General features: G+C 39.5%; 1 long non-coding RNA gene across 1 annotated transcript; it reads left to right on the top strand.

The window, feature by feature from the left end:
- The first annotated feature begins 3369 nt into the window (after positions 1-3369).
- LOC108540390 (uncharacterized) lies at positions 3370-14283 on the top strand. Its single transcript, XR_001888656.1, has 5 exons — positions 3370-3478; positions 4529-4665; positions 11466-11549; positions 13975-14093; positions 14199-14283. It is a non-coding gene; the product is annotated as an uncharacterized LOC108540390 (long non-coding RNA).
- Positions 14284-15437: the final 1154 nt, after the last annotated feature.

Genomic DNA, 15437 nt, shown 5'->3' with positions numbered 1-15437 from the left:
AAGAAGGCCCCCCGCCCCCGTGGTGGGGGGGAAGGGGGGGGGTTTTCTCAAAAAAAAAAAAAAAAAAAAAAAAAAAAAACATATATATATATATATGTTGTTTAATTTTTGAGACAAGGTCTCACTCTGTCATCCAGGCTGAGTATAATGGTGCCATCACTGCTCACTGCAGCCTCAACCTTCTGGGCTCAAGTGATCCTCCCACCTCAGTCTCCTGGGTAGCTGGGACCACAGGTGTGTGCCTCCATGCCCTACTCTTTGTTTTTTTTTTGTGTGCGTTTTTGTAGAGACAAGGTTTCAGCATAGTGCCCAGGAAGGTCTCAAACTCCTGGGCTCAAGTGCTTATTGCAGCCTCAACCTCCTGGGCTCAAGTGATCCTTCCACCTCGGCCTCCTGGGTAACTGGGACCACAGGTATGTGCCTCCATGCCCTGTTTGTTTATTTATTTATTTATTTATTTATTTATTTATTTATTTATTGTGTGTGTGTGTGTGTGTGTGTGTGTGCTTTTGTAGAGATGGGGTTTCCGCATACTGCCCAGGCTGGTTTCGAACTCCTGGGCTCAAGTGATCCACCTGCTTCAGCCTCCTAAAGTGCTGAGATTGCAGGCATGAGCCACTGCATCCAGTCTTCATTCTGTTCTTGAGCCCTCAGGATATTAGCAGGGGGCACATCTCCTTCCTAACCACTGATTTTCCCTTTTCACCTCTCCTGTGGTGCTCAGGCAACTTTTGAATAACAGGTAGAGTCTCTGTACTCCATCCTGAGACTAGAGTCCAGGAAGATATGATCTTTCATTCAAGAGAAACCTTATTTCAGTTATAATCATTGACATTACAAAACTGTGTTGAAACTATCTCTCGAGGAGATTTACATATTAACTGCTTTCCTTTTCCGTACTGCAAAGCTAAGCAAAGATGCCTATGCCTACATTTTCAGAGACCAAGACTGAGTTTTAGGGGTGGGAGTGTTTGCTCCCAGGCAATGAGGTAAGAGACTAAAAGAGCGAGGGTGGGGCTTTCTTTCCCCAGATCTCAGGTGAAGCTTCTAGGTTGACAGCAAAATCCTCCTTTCATTTATAAATGGACTATGTTTGCTCTGGAAGCATCTGAGAGGATAAATATGGGATCTCACAGAAGCCACAATGTTATTTTTGCAGTGTCTTTTCTCATTATAACTTCAGTTCAAGTCTTCTTTTTTCTTACTCAAACGCTGTTTTTTCACATATATGACTGTGTATATGCATACACACATAGTAGAAGTTCTTTCTAATTGAGGATCCTAAAAAGATGCAAAGACTGACCCTCTGAATAATGTTTACCTGACAAAAAATGTTTACACCATTACTTTTCCTAATTTTTCCCAGCTGGTGAGATTATCCTGAATTGTGGTTCAAATTTGGTCACGTTCTATCTTGGAAAAATATGGAACTCTAGAGAATGTACAAATTAAATAATGATTATGTGGTGTTAGGTATATATATTCTTAATTATTTAAAGACACTTTTGGTCGCCAGTATCATTTTAGTATTTGTAAGAGGCACAATAATTTTATCCTGAGAGATATCAAAATATAATGAAGATCTGGGTAAACATGTTCATCCTCAGTTTAAGTTTAAGGTTAGATTCCACCTTTATGTTGTATATTAAAGCAATGTTTTAGGTACCCTTGGGGAGTAGCCAGAATAAAGGACCCCCAAAGCTGTCTGGTCTGTGTCTTAATCCCCCGAATCTGTGATTATGTTAGGATACATGGCAAACGAGAATTAAGCTTGCAGATGGAATTAAGATTTCTAGTTAAGATGACCTTTAAGACTGGGAGATTATGCTAGATAAGCCAGATGAGCCCAGTGAAATCACAAGACCATTCACGTGGCTAAGGAAAGTGGAAGAGTCAGTGTCAGAGTAATGTGATATAAAAGATGTGACCAGCCATCAAGGGCTTTGAAGATGGGAAGAGGCAACGAGCCGAGAAATGTGGGCAGCCACTAGAAGCTGGGAAAGAGAGGAGAACAGATTCTCCTCTAGAGCCTCCAGAAAGGACATCTGGATTTTAGCTTAGTGAGAGCCATGTTGGACTTCTGACCTACAGACCAGCAAGATAATAAATTTGTGTGATTTTAAGCCACCAAGTTTGTGGCAATTCATTACAGCATCCATAAAAAAAGTAACACACCTTCTAACTCAGGCTATGCCTACAGAATACTAACAAAAGCCACTTAAAAATAATAATGTCACAGTATTAGTTAAAGCAAGTGACATTCGCTACCATAACAAAATCTCTAAAATCTTATGGCTTAATATAATTAGAATGTATTATTTGCCCCAGAGAATTCAGACAGATGTTTGTTTTTGCTCTAGTCACTTTCCATATAGTCATTCCAAGTTCAGTCTTCTTCAATCCTGTGGCTCCAATTTCTTCCAAGACCTTAAAATCCTTTCTCCTTCCAGCAGATGCAGAAGGAGAGAATGTGTGGAGCGTTATGTAGAAGGAGTTCATGAGCCTGGCCTGGAGAGGGCACATCACTTCCAACTCCGTTCCATTACCAGAGCTTAAGTAAATGCATGTGCCTCATTGCAAGGGAGGCCATGAAATGTAGTCTAGCTGTGTCCTCGAGGAAAAGGAAATTTGGAACTTGACTAACACATAGCAGTCTCAGCCACAACTCGGCAAGGCCATCTTTTGATAAAATATAAAAATACAAGGACAGGGAAAAACAACAAATTTGATTGTGAAGTACAGTCAATTAAATAATAGGGAGAAGCATAACAGCTAGGCAGCTATTAGCTCTAGTTTAAAATACTTGCGACACCACTGAGGGATTGCTGAAAAGTCACTTAAGGTCTCTGGGTCTCAGTTTTCTCATCCTGGATACAGCAATAAAAATCTGCCCTGCCTCAAACTTGTTCTCTGTCCCAGCTTTTGCCAGTTTTCAGGTTTTTAGAAAAAGCAGAAAGACACTAAACATGTTTATTTGTTTGCATGTGCATGTCTAGAGAATGAGAGTTACACTATTTTTTATAAATGCATTTTTTCAAATTGACTAGTTTAAATATAAAGGCATAGCTTCTTTTTGTTAGGTTGCCCATCAAAATTGCCATTTTTTAGCTTAAATATGGCCAAATTATGGCAATTTCATATAGTTTAATAAATTACATTAAAACAACATGTTGGATCCTTTTGTATAACCAAGAAATGACTTAGGAGACTCTTTCTGATGACTGTAAATCTTCACTGTAATGCTCTATCATGATGTCTTGTTTATTTCCTTCTCGTATTCTGCAGTTGGTAATTTATCTGTTTGTTTGCTTCTTTAAACTCTCTCTCCAGAAGATTATAAGCTTCATGGTGGTAGATGCTTTACTTCATTCATCACTGCATTTCCAATGCCTAGCACAGAGTCCTGAATTACAGGCTCAATAACTATTTCCTGAACGTGAAAATCAGAGCTGCTTCAAGATATATGAGGCTAACTGAGGTGACAATATCACATAACTTTATCTGAGATTGCAAATAAATTGTTATACATATTCCAGATAATATTTTTCACTTGTTTTACTTTAATTTTTATAAAATCCAGAATTCCTTTCACTTAATTTTCAATGCCAACCAAAACCACCATGCCATTTGAGTACTATGAAAAAGCAGTGCCTACACTACTGTAAATGCTTTTCCATGAATTATTTTGGATAGCTAAAGACTGTGACTTTGAAGCTCATAGTGATTTAGTATTATTGTGAATTATGCAGCTGAGAAGGGACATAGAGGTTGCTGAACCCCTCTTTACCCAAACCCTCCTAGACTGGTGCAAATTTGTTCAATTTCTAACATCTTCCTAGAAGAACATTTCACATTCAGCTTTTGGAAACACTTCCAATGTATACCATACGTCAGCATTGTTGGGATTTTCTTCCTTCTAATTTAAATGCTTGTACTTAGGTCTGTTCTTGTTGTTAAGTGAAAATAGTAAAAGACTGTTGTCTTTTGGGTGAAACTTCTTCAAAGCCTGGAAAACCATCTTTTAATAATTATCAGTTCTTACTGTTGCATGTTCTTGTGGTTTTGAGATGTTTTAGACTCATCTCCAAAAACACCCGCACCCGTAGGCAAAACTGGTAGCAACACAGCAACCCGGACGTGGGTGTGCATGTGAAAACGTTGTTCTGACGCAAAGAATTGGAATGTAATTTGCTACTGGGGATAAACTCTGTGAAAACACCTCTGTGATCAAAATAAACGATGAAAAAGAAGAGCATCCTTGGGCCCCAGGGAGAGAACTAGATCTGATGGTATCTGGTGCAACTTGCAAATGTGAACATTTCTTAAGGCCGCAACAGGACAGGAATATAGCAGCCCAGAAACAATTGAACTTGAAAATGCTCCTGCCCATTTGGCTGAAATCAACGGTGAAAACCACTAAGACATTGAATATGTTTTAAAATTTATATTAAATACCTCCAGTTTTTGGAAATTCATTTTGCTTTTCTTTTTACTTAACTTGTACATTTGTTGGCTATTGCTGCTACAGTAGATGCTGTTGTTTGGCATTCAGATATCAAGAGACAACTAGCCAAAGTAAGGATTGAGGAGGGCCCCATGAAGCTCACTAGAGCTTGTGATGATATTTGCAAGAGAAGACTGCCTGCCAAACTAACTTCAGAAAAGGTGATGATGATGTTCCCTACTATCAAATACAGTGTCATGGAAATAGAGTGTTAGGTACAAAGATAAAATCAGAAACACACAAGTTCCTTGGGAGACGCAGCAGCAACAGGAGTGGTGCGTGGGGCAGCCCTAGCAATGTGAAGGAGGACTGATAAGATTGAATTTGCTCATGAAGAAGCACAGTTTCTTATTGCATCTTTCTCAAAGCACTTCTTTTTATCTTCTGTGACACTATGTTTTCCTAGGTAGTAGGTCTTCCTACCTGCTCTGTTTTAATCTCTGGGTAATCTTCTACCTAGAGTCTACCAATGGAGAGCCTTCCCTGAGACTCCTTTCTCCCTCCCCTGCTGTAACCTGTTTAGCAAGCAAACCATTCTCTATTCTCTGGCTATGATCTCAACTCTGGACCTTGTATTTCCAAATGCCATTGATAATTTTCCATAGGCATATACGTTGTAAGGCATTGTAAAGTTCAATGGAATTCATAGGAATGAGACACTTCCCTCATCAACCAGAGAAGAACAAACAGAATATATTGGCAGCTATATATGCCTCAGGATAGATGTTCATGTATCCTTTATAGAATCTAAATATAAGCACAGTATTCTGTCTACACGGAATTCTCAATGCAAGTTATTGACTGACTGACATAAATCTGAATAAAGCATTCATATAAATCTGACTAAGCTTTATGTAATAGATTACAGGGGATTTTTAAAAATGAGCTGTTTAGGGTCACTAGTGTTGGGCTGATAAGTGACAGATAGAAATTAGAATTCCTTGGCTCCCATTTTGTGCCTATCTTCTTGGCATTTTTCTTGACCCCAGGGCAAGAAAGCTGTGCCTCATACTCCTGCACCAGTCAGTCACTTGTTGAGGGGTGCTTGGGGACTTTCAGCTTTGTGCTTGTGTGGGCTGAGGCCCAGGAGCACTTTGGTAGCCCTCCAAGAAAATTGGTGTGAGCTTTGGAAGCAAGAGCACACAGAAGACAGGGGAGGGTCACACAGTAATGGCAGGCAGAACACTGGCAGTCTCCTCTACACCAAGAAAAAATGTAACATCTCGTGAAGCATAGTATTAATATAAATGTAATTCTGTCTTCTTGGAAATTCCAGTAACATGGAATGTTAAATGGGTGCTTCCAGAGAGACATCATCAACTTTTCGAGATTTAACTCTCACCACGGCTTCTTAAAATGCACCAGTTGGACCCCTCTCCCAAGCTGTGTAGCTTGAATACTTCACTTCGTGACAAGGCTGGCATTAGGATGGCATGCTGCAGGCAGCTGGGGCAAAGGACATGGCACTTGATGGTTATTTGACAAGCTGAGGCCAGGAGAGTTGTATGGTCCCTTCCTGCATACAGAACTCTGAATTCTAATGAGGACTAAGTTCTGATATTTTTTAAATTTTGCCCAAATTCCTATCTAAGGGGTCTGGGGAGTCATGCCCTATAAACCATAAATTCTCATCAGATGGATTTTACTTAACCCTATATATCATGACTTACTTTCCAACCTGACTCTGGCATAATGAAGTGACATTGTTGTCTGGGGTTGAATACCTGGGGTTTGTTGTCTCACGCCAAGAAAATTAAGGACACGGACACACACACAGAGTGTAATCCACTCTGGAGTGGATTTTAATAGGCAGAAGAAAGAAGAGAGCAGAGCAGCTCTCTCTTGTGAGAAAGGTGTCTGAGAGAGGTGGATTTTTTTTCTTCTTTTGCCCAAATTATCCAGACAATTTACTGGTTTTCTTCTGTAGTGCATAGTGTGTTACACCTTTGTCATGGTTAGTGCATCTTATCAGGTAGGCAGTTTTTTCTGCATTATAGTTTAAAAAGTAATCACATAAATTATATAGCAAAAATGGGAAAAGTGGCCAATGCAGCAGATTTTATAGGCAGGCTTGAGGAGGTGGTGTCTGATTTACATAGGGCCCACAGATTGGTTCGGCCAGGTGTGACATTTACATGCTGCACACGGGGAAGGTGGTCACCCCACCCTAATCATATTATGCAAAAGGCCTGTTGGCCAGTGCCATCTTGTCTACTCCTTACTATACACCCGGCTGGCAGAGAAGGGAAGATGGAAATGCCATTTTGAACATGATTGGCACAACTACTGGCATCTATTTCTGCAGGTGGATTTTACAGGCTGCTCTTTGTTAGAAAGGAAAATGATTTGGGGCTGCTTTTCATTAAAAGTAAAACCTTACTGAGAACTTCCATACCCTTACTATCTGCCTAAGTAATTTCTAACTCCTATATCAATAACATTACGAGACAAGGAAGAAAATAAAAATATTTTACTCCAAAACATGTTTCTTTGCCATGTCTTGAAATGGCCCAGCAAAGCTGCCCTTTGTGGGGGAAATTTTGCATCTGTAAAGAATCTCTATTAACATAGCTAGCTCTTTTTCTTTCAGGCCCTCCCAGTCCTAAAGAGATTAACTGAAAGTCTAGCACCTTTTAACGATCTGAATAGGAAACATCTGTCATCTATCGTCTCTAAGGGCAGCCACTGTAAGACTTCAAAAGAACCTTGTCTCCACAATCTTTATCTTAACCTGAACACTTCCTTTCTGTGGATCCCAGGTTTTTAGACAAACTCAACCAATTGTCAGAAAAGGTTTAAAATTACCTATAGCCTGGAAGACCCCGCCCACCCCCCAGACCCTTTGAGTTGTCCTGCTTTTCTGGACCAAACTAATGTATTTCTTAGATGTATTTGATTGATGTCTCCTGCCTCTCTAAAATGCAGAAAACCAAGCTGCACCCCGACCACCTTGGGCACATGTTCTCAGGACCTTCTGAAGGCTGTGTCACGGGCCATAGTCACTCATATTTGGCTCAGAATAAATCTCTTCAAATGTTTTGCAGAGTTTGACTCTTTTGTTGACACTAACTAGTGGCTTTGACATTGTGACACTAGAAGAGGCTTGAGAGACTGCAAGAGATATTAGAAAAATTCTTTTAAAAGAGGGGGAATCTACTTTTAAGAAGAGCTATGACTGAGAAGAAGGTAATAAAACTTTTTTGTTTATTATAAAACAAAACCTAAGCATATCAATAATATTGCCCTTCAAAATAGCACCTTCATTCCAGCAACGCTTATTCTGGCAGAAGAGCAGCCATCACTCAACTGCTCCCCAGGGACTGCTATAAGCCAGCTAAGACAATCAACATTTTTACTTTAAAGTTACACCTTGATTCAGTCTCAGAAACATGAAATAAAATGTGGTAAGCTGTTTTACTTATTAGATATCACTCCAAGTGATTTTAGTTATTTACAACATTAAAAAAAAAAATCACCTCCATGATTGAAAATTCAATGAAAATTTCCTCCACTGAAGACATCACTCAGGTCCAGAAGGCATTAAACAGAAGTACCACCATCTAGATATTAAAGGCCTCAAAGTACTAAATTAGAATTACTTGGATATTTCATGTAAATGTGGACTTTTTTTTCTTCTTTTGCCCAAATTATCCAGGCAATTTACTGGTTTTCTTCTGTAGCGCATAGTGTGTTACAGCTTTGTCATGGTTAGTGCATCTTACCAGGTATGCAGTTTTTTCTGCATTGTAGTTTAAAAAGTAATCACATATTATATAGCAAAAAGGCTTACCTCTGCTAGGAGCATGGAAGAAGCACAAACTTAAACTGGAGTTCCTGTCAAAGTCAACGGTTTCATGTTCATGGACATAACATTGCTCCTGGATTCCTGTGGCCACTAACTAAGGCTGGGAGCAGATGAATTAAAGGTCAAATGCACTCTTTGCATTCATGACCATTGTACGGTAAAATCTATTGTGAGTTGAACCTTCCTCTGTGCAGTAATTAATACCACTTCACGGTATTTGCCAGTTACACAAGAACACACAGAGTTGTAAAAATGTGAAAAATAGTTAAACCTTGATGGCTTCTGTCACTTTGTCTCATAAAAGAGAAGGAATAGAAACAAAAGAGCAAACTTCCTTGTGGTTGTGTGATGAGAATACCATTCACAGAAGGACCTGCGCAGGTGAGCAGATAAAGGGCACGAGAGCTGGAAGCAGTTTAATTCCATTTCTGCTACAGGTAGAGCATGCCTTATCTGAAATGCTTGGGATCAGAAGTATTTCAGATTTTGGATTTTTCTTGGATTTTGGAATACTTGAATATATATAATTGGGGATAGGACCCAAATCTAAACACAAAATTCATGTATATTTCATATACACCCTATACATATAAACTAAAGGTGATTTTATATAATATTTTAAATAATTTTGTGTATGAAACAGTTTGAGCACATTGACCCATTGGGAAGCAAAGGTGTCACTACCTCGGCCACCCATGTGGACAAGCTGTGGTTGTTTGGCATCACCATCATGCTGCATGCAGAAAAGACATAATGCAGCTAAATGGGGGGCAGGAGGGTCATTTCTCCCTTGGGAATGTCGAATAAGCTGTGTAGTTTGCACCTGCAATTTGAAGTCAGATGTGGAAATTTCCATTTGTGGCATAATGTCAGTGTTCAACAAGTTTCGGATTTGGGGGCATTTTGGATTTCAAATGTTTGGATTAGAAATGTTAATGTACCTGCTTCTTGAGAGTTCATCACAGCTTGGGGAACAGAAAAAACTCATTTGACTAAAGGAAAAATAACTCTGATATGATAGCACAAAACATTTCAGAATCATAGAGGTAAAAGAGTCTTGGAGAGAGAATCTATTACCTTCCCCTGACTTCAAGAACAGCCATTCTAATGAGGCAGTTATGTTTTATATGAAAATATCTACTCTAGGGCAAAAAATGCTAGAACTTATTGAGTAATACATTTCAATCCCTAAAGATTAAGAAATACACTAATGCTCATGGTTCTATTAACATCCATTTTTTCTTCGTTACTGATGCAATTGATAATCAGTTAATCATTGTCAAATGAATAATTCTCCTACTTAAAAAAGAACATTCTTAAGTCTTTCTTCAGCTTAATAAGCCTGGAGATAAATCTAGGTCTAATTTTCTTACCATTAAACAATCTTTTTGATTTTTTCCCAAGATTCACTTATCTTGAAATAAATCTGAATTTAGTTCATACGCTTCAAATTGTTGTTAATAAATGGAGAATTGACACTACTTATCCTTCCGCATCTTCAGGTAGCGTTTTCTAGAAAGCTGGCCACGTTTTAGAAAGAGTGTTGTATCCACAAGCCAGTGAGAGAATCATTGGCGAAAACAGGGACTAAACTCACAATTATGTTTTTCTTTGTACCACGCCTAACAAAATAAAATAGCATATGTGAAGCAAGAAGGCTTTAAGGAAGAAAGAAGAGGAAAGGGGGTTACAGAGTTTGTGGAAGAATCTAAATATTTAGGATCTATAAATACAAATAAGAGTATTTAGAATCTAAATGCTCTTATTCTTACTGGTGGGGCTGGGGCTCTGAAAAGTTAATTTAGTATCAGTGTTTCTGTGCTGATGAAAGTACTCATTAGAGAGAGGATAATACAAGAAACAAGATAACTGAGCAGGTTAGAGGATATGGGATCCAGGTGGAGGGGGACTAAATTTTGGTAAAGCAATGATAGTAAATTCAACGTAGCTGAAGAGTTGCAGTTTGGGTAACTGAATGCAGGTATGAATTGATAGATTTGATGGTGGAAAGTTGATGGTGACTGCTTCTATGATGTCTGTAAATGTTATAATGAGAATATAATGTTATAAATGAGAATAATGGGGAAGGTGGGGGAGTAGGAGATTTGGGGGTAGAGAAAAAGATGTGAACTAGTAATTTAGGAAAATAGAAAGGTGAATAAACTAGGCATATGTGGTAGGATTGCCCATTTGAGGTTAGTGGTCATGGATATATAGCGAGATCAATCAGCACAGTTGTTGGGTGGCCAGGGCAGTCTCAATTTTAGTTGTTGATTTTTTTTTGTATTATCATTTGAGAGATACTTCTCTTTGCCACTGGCTGTTTGGATAGCCTCTGGACTTGCTAAAAGTGTGGAGGGAATGTCCAAGCCCACTGCTGTCTGGAATCACAACCTTGGACTGTGTCGCAACTGGTAAGAGGTAATGAAACAGAAGGAGGTGCCTAGGGAAGAGAGAAGCAGTTTGTCTCTGAGCTGGAGTATGCTCCCTACAAGTTGAAGATAAGAGAGCTGCAGGGAGGCCAGCTTGTAGGTCAAGAAGAAGGAAGGAAGGGCCTTAGAATGAATAGCCAGTCCCATCTTATCCTAGACAGCAAGGCTCCATCCTATTGTTGATTCTGGGAGTAAAATGGTTTCCCTGGTTACTGGAGCCTGTTTATTCAGTCAGGCCAAAGGAGCAAGTACGTTCACATCATGGCAAGCATACGACAAGCTTCTTTTTTTCCTGTGCAGCATAATTTTTTTAAGTTCAAGGGTACATGTGCAGGTCTGTTACACAGGTAAACTTGTGTCATGTGGATTTGTTGTACAGATTATTTCATCACCCAGGTATTAAACCCAGTACCTACTTATTTTTCCTGATCTTCTCCCTCCTCCCACCCTCCATCCTCTGAAAGGCCCCAGTGTGTGTTGTTTCCCCTCCATGTGTCCATGTGTTCTCACCATTGAGTTCCCACTTAAAATGTTATGTATATACCTACACAGACACATATATAAAGTTTTCAAGCCAATTATGTTTTAGTTTTCCATTATAAAAGATATGCCAGCACACTGAAGAAAATCTGGGAGATGCAGATAGGAAAGAGAAAGATATAGCTTATGGAATGATCAACATAACACAACCACAATGAGGACACTAGTACATTTCCTTCTTTAGGTGTTTCTGGTTGAAATAATCATGCCCAACATTCCACCAGGTTCCTCGCGTGTCAAATACATCAAAGCCTACCCCACCCATCTGGTGAGTCTTGATTTGAACTTCTAAGGAACTCAAAATTGTGCTCTTCTTTTGCTGCTCTGATATGATTTTATAAAAGGACTACATTATTTTGTTCAAAGCAACCAAATTAAATCCATAGAATCCACAAAAGATAAATTTAACCAAAAGCTCAAAGGCTTGACTTTCTCACCTTTTCCCAAGAAGACATTTTTGACAATTGTTTCAGTCATCTAGGACTGCCATAACAACATACCACAGGCCGGGTGGCTTAAACAACAGAAATATATTTCTCACAGTTCTAGAAGCTGGAAGGCCAAGATCAAGGTGTCAGCTGGGTAGGAGTTTCTCCTGAGGTCTCTCTCCTCAGCTTGCAGATGGTTCCCTGGTCACTGTGCCCTCACATGGTCTTTTCTCCGTGCATGTGTGCATCTCTGCTGTCTCTCTTCTTTCTTACAAGGACATCAGTCATATTGGACTAGGGTCCCACCCTTATGAGCTCATTTAATTTTAATTACCTCCTGAAAGATCCTTTCTCCAAGTACAGTCATATTGAGTGTTTCAACATAAGAATTTCAGGGGGATGCAATTCGGTCCACAACTGCAATGGAAACTTCTACCTGGCCCCTTCAACACAGGACAAATGTACTACTAGGGATCTCATTTTTTCCCCTTTGCTTTGCTAATAATATGGGATTTGGAATAAGAAAATGTAAAGTGCCACTATAGATGTGTATTAGCATCAAATTGGAAAGTTCACTTCTGAATCATTTCACATGGCTGAACATTCACATTGACATTTTGCCTCCGGTGTAATTGTAAAACTGTCCCCATCACTTTCTACTAAAAAGGAATCAAAGAATACCAGTTTCATTAACTGAATTTGATTACAAATCACACTGATACTAAAGGGAGGACAAATGTTAGGTCTAGCGATGAGGCAGCTGCTGTCACAGCTTTTCCCATCGAGTTTCCAAGCCATCCAGAAGAGCAGTATCTCTCTTCCAAGAGATAAGTTTATGTTGGATTTGGCATAGAAGACAAATTCTGGTCTGATATGTGTAAGGTGTTGACATTTCCAAAAGAAAGTCACAATGTGTTCTCTCCCAGGGTCACCAATAAGTTCTGAATATGAGACACAACAGGGCATCTGTTCACCTCTCCCCCAACTTCTAGAAAGTAAAGTAAGTTGCTCTACACGAGAGGCTTAGTGGATGTACTTCATCAGCACAAACAGTGGTGTCTATTATGGAGATTATGGAGAAACAAAGCCATGTGCTGCTTGTCACTGGGAGGGGCAAGACAGCCAAGAATCCAGAAAACAAAGGCTCTCAAAGGCAAGCCAGAAAACAAATCAAACACCAAGTGATCACACTGCAAAGAATAAACATCACAGTATAGTATTTGATTCCTGTACTTGTCAGTTGGCTTTGTGGACGCCCTCAAATTGGAAGCTTGATGTTGGAAGAGCCCCACAGGGATGAAATCACAAAGGAACCAATAAGGGCTGGAAAGTGATCAACTATTTATCACAGGCCAGTCCCCAACACTTAGAAAAGGTCTATGTCAGAGGCCCTGATATCATTTGTGGCATTATGGGATTCGCTTTGGGAATCTAAGAAAGGTGCTTACAATAAAGGCAGTCAAATAGATGCACTTATAATTGCTATGGCGTAACGACAAGATATGTTATTAAACTTCCCAGAGGTCTTCAAACCTCATTTCACAGTTATTTTGGTGCTCTTTTCTTCAGAAATCTTCTATGAATCCAAAAAATACAAATGCATTGAATGATGCAAATTCCATCTCCATCGTTTCTTGCCAGCTGTCTTAGCGAGCTGCTAATGAGCAATAAAATCATCCCTAAACAGGCTTTTGGAAAGAGAAGGAAGAAAATCCAGGAACCAGGACAACCCAAAACTGGATCATCACTCAGAATGAGCTATAAATTATCTTAACTTTCTTCTACAATGCTGCCTGCAATATTAGATTTCTCAATCCAATTGTCACATGGCATCAAAATTATACCATTACCACTAGGCATTTCTCAGCAGAGAGTTTTCTAGGCAACAATGTTTCTTTTCTTCCTCTTTATAAACAGAAAAATGTGCAATCCATATTTTCCCTATAAGATAAACATGTGATTCACTTACCACGGGACTGTCTCTAAAATAACTCTGGCTCAGGGTGTGGACATCATCTCACCTATTGTCATAACAATATTCTTTAAGTAACCACTTTCTGGGATAGAACTGCCCCAACGAGGTAGCAGCCAGGTCACAAGGTGGTTTTAGTTTACTCTCAAACATGCAATTCCAATTACCAAAAAATAAGTGACTCTTAATGATGGGTTTAATAATAGTAGGTGTGGAAGCACTTACAGTTCCAGGACTAAGCCAGGTTTTGTACCAAAAATTAAATAACTGAAATGATATTTTCTTTCAAATAGGAATGGACAAGCAAAAATGACTCACTGTGTTTTCCAATTGCACTCAAGACCTGTCTCCATATGCCCTCCTCCTCTGCTTGAGCAGAAGGTGAAAGAGGTTGTGGAGACTGTGGAATTTGGTGAGTCTCATGAATTTCTCAATGAGTCAATTTTCTGAAAACCAGTATCTTATATTTCACAAAGTTTCAGTGTGACATAATTAAACTTATTATTGACTTTCATAGGCCATTGAATCTTGAAGACAAATGCTCTTTGACTTCACTACAACATCAGTGGGCACTTGGCCAAGGAAGGCTAGTTAGAACCAGGCTTTTTGCAAACACAGCTGAGGTATTTATTCTGTCTTTCTTCATCACAAAAGTAGCATGGAGAATAATGGACAAGAGAGTTCAAGTGGAGCAGGAACTGTCCAGAATTTGAGGAAGAAGTCACATATCAGTCCTGGCCATGATAACTGGTGCACATGTACTATATCCAAGTTGATATCCTCAATTTGGGGAAAGTTTTCTTGCCTTTCCCACAGCCTCCCAAGCCATTGACAATCCTCACATTCAAAACATTCTCATTCACATTTCTGATTCACTCTGGGCTACAGGAACAACAGATACTGAATACTTCTAGGGAGCAGAGCCATTACAGGTAGACGTAGATCTTGCAAATAGAGAGGTAGAGAGCTTTCTCAAGACCTTTGGACCAAGCAGATCACATCACAAGGTGTACCTTGTGCTAAGTGCCTGATCTCTAAGACCCTCCACCAGCTGTTAGACAGACAGCATGCTCACAACATGACAGCTGGTCATTCAAGGTCAAGAACATGAAGACCAGCCCACCCCTGAAAATGACGGATCAAACTCAGCTTCACAATGACTCTTATTCCATCCCTAGTGGTGTTTAAAAACACACTTTGTCTTAAGCAACAAGGGGAACTGACCACGTGTTCACAATAGTTCGTTTCTTACCCTCTGCTTTGGCTTGACCAAACTTTAGTCAGGCTTCTCTCCTCCACAAAGATTCCTAGACTTTGGCTCTTCCGCAAGTTTAAGCAAGCGCTGAAACACTAAGGCGCAGAACATCTGTTAACAGCTCATCCTGAAAATCAACCGACCACAGATAAAAACACTTCCTATTGGAATATCCTGGTTTTGCCGCCTGCTTGCCCACACGCTATGCCCTTCTCCACAAAGGTCTGGCTGGTCCTTCTCCCTCCATAAAAAGGAAAAGCTTCTTTCTGTTTGATTTTGAGACACTTGCAGATATCTGAGGTTGACATGTTCTTCCTATTGCAATAGTCTTTTTGAATAAAGTCTCTCCTTATCTAAGTTTGATTTGTTTTTAATTAATATAATGCAACCGAATACTTTATAGAAATAAGAATAAATGAGCCACAAATATATACAACAACATGGGTGAATCTCACAAATATAATGTGAAGCATAAAAAGCGAGAACTAGCTCTTCTTCTCC

The sequence above is a fragment of the Rhinopithecus bieti genome, unplaced genomic scaffold, assembly GCF_001698545.2.
Source record: "Rhinopithecus bieti isolate Rb0 unplaced genomic scaffold, ASM169854v2 scaffold_17882, whole genome shotgun sequence".
Taxonomy (NCBI): Eukaryota; Metazoa; Chordata; class Mammalia; order Primates; family Cercopithecidae; genus Rhinopithecus; species Rhinopithecus bieti.
Note: the sequence above shows the minus strand (reverse complement) of the source record. Positions and strands in the feature narration are given on the sequence as shown.